The sequence below is a fragment of the Nicotiana tomentosiformis genome, chromosome 3, assembly GCF_000390325.3.
Source record: "Nicotiana tomentosiformis chromosome 3, ASM39032v3, whole genome shotgun sequence".
NCBI lineage: Eukaryota > Viridiplantae > Streptophyta > Magnoliopsida > Solanales > Solanaceae > Nicotiana > Nicotiana tomentosiformis.
Window position 1 is genome coordinate 25,388,897 of NC_090814.1, and position 4,304 is coordinate 25,393,200.

Consider the following 4,304-nt stretch of genomic DNA (forward strand, 5'->3'; position numbering starts at 1 on the left):
AGAGTTCAACCAGAGTGTTTCCGACTTCTTTATGTCCAGGGAAGGGTACAAACTGTACTGCGTCCAGTACACGTTTTCAATTCAAATACAGGTAAATCGAATGTTACCACGGGTGATTTTGTCTCCAAACCAAGTTAATTGCCAACAACACCCTGCTATAATTCATCAATACAACAACAACCGGTATAGCTTTTTCGATACAGTATCGAGTCCCTCCCTCCAAAAACTAACACCTTGCTCCTAATTTGAACTTATAATCTCTTGATCGTAATTGATTGTAAGTGGAGAGTGTTTACCACTACTAGAGCAACTCACTCTTCTCTAAAATTCATCAATCTATTGATAAAAATAAAATGATATCAATAGAATGATAAGATAATAGATATATTTTCTATTTACTAGTCGTACCCGTACTTCATTTTGATGAATATAAAATTTTAAAAGAATTGCATAAATTTTATATTAAAATTTATATTCGAGTTATTTACAAAAAAAGTTTAAAGAAAAAGATATATAAGTTAGAAAATGATGATTATTGATCTTATCACTTTGATTACTTAATAAAATAAGAAACTCTGCCCTACAGAAGTCTTATATTTTCCTATACATATGCAATATTTTTCTATTTTCAGTTTGTACATAATATATTTTTTTAGGACTCATATATATATATAGAGAGAGAGAATATTTATATATGTTCCTTATTTAATCATACAAGTAAGCCTACATAAGTATTCATCATGTATACGGGTAGAACCGAGGCTAAGGAGCACCCCGATTTCCCGGTGAGGCAAACGAAGCAAGGACATGACTGCAAGAAATCGGAATCGAAGCCAGGAGCCTCTTATATCAAGGCCCGCGCAAAATACTTGCCCTCGGAGCCATCGAGACCATGCCCTCCGGGTCCGGTTCGAGTTCCAAGACCTCGGAGAGCATTACCAAGCGACTGCGCACGATTAACAAATGGACGTGATATCTATGTTCAATCGGATATCACTGCGTGAATCTCGACCCGTATCGGGAGTAGATCAGGGATTAGCGAAAAGGAAGCTTTTACCATTTTTAGAATCGTACTTAGGGTAAAACTCCCCTACTATATAAAGGCGAAGCTGATTATTCACTAGGCACACTGTAACACGCATATCAAGACAATATACATTTGTTTTCTCTACTTCTAAAAGTTATTCAAAGTTCTTAATTATGTTCATAGTTCTTCATAAGTGTTTGGCTCTGAACCGAAGGCAGATTACTTGTTAAGCTTATAACCGATCCCGGACACAATATTACTATTGGTTTGGCTGTTTATTCTGTCTTTAATTTGCTTATCTAACGTCATTAATCACTTGTATTGAATTATTCCATACATCCTTAAAACCGCGTATAAATTCAATTGTTATCCATTTTTAAGGGTGAACAGTTTGACGTCCACCGTGGGGCTAAGAATAATAGTGGTAATTTGATACAAATTTCTATAATACACTATGTTTTACGCTTGTTCTTTGAGATTTTAATTTCGGGTCAACTTAAGAATGTCAAACTCTCAATTTGCTCACTTGAACGTTGATGTTGAGTCTGACCACCATGGTGAAAACAACAATATAGTACCTAGAAACGAGGTGCCCCTTGCTGACCCCAACAGAGTCCTAGTCGCGGACCCAATCGATGCCAACTCAATGTGTCCATCGATGCAAGCCTGCCGACTGACCCCGAGAACAGCATTCGCGGAGGAGCCCGATCAATAGCTCGAGGTACGCACGACGGTGGAGGCGGCAGGATCAATCTGTGGGTGATCTTCGAAATGTTACAACCTCAACAGGCGGCGATAGCCCAACTGTAGAACCAAAGTCGCGCCCCCAGTAGAGTTAAGCCCGAACCATCCCTGGAAAACACCCGAAGAAATGAACAAGTCACGGAAAGGCTGGGTGACGCTGAGCCCGGGACCAACCCCGAAATAATAAAGATGCTTAAGGAACTGACAAAGCGGGTGGAATCGGGGGGGAGAGGGGGGAGGAAGAAAATTGAGGCCAACGACAAAAAAGTGGAGATCTATAACTCCAGAGTTGATCAAATCCCAGGAGCGCCTCCAATATTGAAAGGCCTGGACTTCAAGAAATTATCCAAAAACCTTTCCCCCCGAGCGCGGCACCGAAGCCAATCCCGAAGAAGTTCCATATGCCCGAAATTCCAAAGTATAATGGAACCACGGATCCAAATAAATACGTGACCTCCTACACGTGTGCCATCAAGGGAAACGACTTAGAAGATGACGAAATTGAGTCAGTTTTGCTAAAAAAGTTCGGAGAAATCCTGTCAAAAGGAGCAAAGATATGGTATCACAACTTACCCCCTAATTATATTGATTCGTTTGCTATGCTTGCATATTCCTTTGTAAAATCGCATGTCGCGGCCATTAAGGTCGAGACAAAAATATCGGACCTTTTCAAAGTAAAACAAAGAGATAACGAAATGCTCAAGGAATTCGTGTCGAGATTTCAAATGGAACGAATGGACCTGCCTCCGGTCGCGGACGATTGGGTCGTTCAGGCGTTTACTCAAGGACTCAACCCCCAAAGCTCCTTGGCTTCACATCAGCTGAAACAGAATTTGATAGAATACCCGGCGGTAACTTGGGACGACGTCCATAACATGTACCAATCAAAAATCAGAGTCGAGGACAATCAGCTTGGGCCCCCCTCCAGGTCCGTTTATCCCATCAGAACTAATGACAGGTCTAAGAGAGTCGTCGATCATGAACCAAGACCGAACAGAGATCGGTATCAACCGTATAACGGAGATCGAAGGGGTAGAGGATCTGGGCATAACCCTACGAGGAATGAAAAAATAAACGATCGATGCCACAATAGCCGGGGACTCATGAGCAAAAACGGTTTCGACAGGCCACTCGGGGCCAGAGAGGCACCAAGATTATCGGAATATAACTTCAATGTTGATGCGGCCAGCATCGTATCTTCCATCAGGTGCATCAAAGATACCAAGTGGACTCGGCCATTGCAGTCCGACCCTAACCAAAGAGATCCTAACCTGATATGTAAGTATCATGGCACTCATGGCCACATGACCAAAGACTGCTGACAACAAAGAGAAGAAGTGTCCCGGTTATTCAATAATGAACACGTCCGGGAATTTCTGAGTGATCGAGCCAAAAATCACTTCAGGAATAGGGACCCCAACAAACAGACCGAACAAGAGGAACCTCAGCACGTCATTAACATGATCATTGGTGGAGTCGACGTCCTCCAAGGACCAATGCTAAAGCGTACTAAGGTGTCCGTCACAAGGTAAAAACGAACCCGGGATTATATCCCGAAAGGGACCATTTCTTTCAACGATGAGGACGCCGAAGGCATAGTTCAACCACATAATGATGCACTGGTAATATCTATACTCATAAATAAATCTCGAGTTAAGCGTGTGTTGATTGTTCCAGGTAGCTCGGCCAATATCATCAGATCAATGATCGTAGAGCAGTTGGGTCTACAAAACCAAATAGTGCCGACAGTCCGGATTTTGAACGGATTTAACATGGCATACGAAAATACTAAAGAGGAAATAACCTTACTGGTGAACACAGTCGGGACCATTCAGGAAATAAAATTCTATGTGATCGAAGGGGATATGAGATATAATGCTCTATTCGGAAGACCATGGATTCACAACATGAGGGCAGTACCCTCGACACTACACCAGGTACTGAAGTTCCCCACACCGGGAAAAATCAAGACGATTTACGGGGAGCAGCCGGCCGCAAAAGAAATGTTCGTAGTCTATAAGGTGATCCCGATGTCGGCACTCTCAACATCAAAGAACACAAAGCCGGTTAGGAAGGAAGAACCTAAATAGCAATCACCGATATTGGCCCCGATCGAACCGGAGAAGCAAGAAGCAGACGAGGATGATGATTACGGAATCCCTAGGTCATTCGTCACCCCTGATGATTCTAATGCCACAAAATCAACGGTCGAGCAGCTGGAGCAAGTCATATTGATCGAACACTTACCCGATGAGAAGGTATACCTGGGCACGGGATTAACTCCTGAGCTCAGGAAAAAACTCATTGAATTCCTTATAGCTAACATAGATTATTTCGCTTGGTCCCATCTTGATATGACAGGTATCCCGTCAGAAATAACCACCCATAAGCTGAGCTTGGATCCGAAGTTCCACCCGGTTAAACAGAAGATGAGGCCTCAATCCAAAGTCAAGCATGCATTCATCAAAGATGAGGTATCCAAACTCCTTAAAATAGGTTCCATTCGGGAAGTTAAGTACCCATATTGGTTATC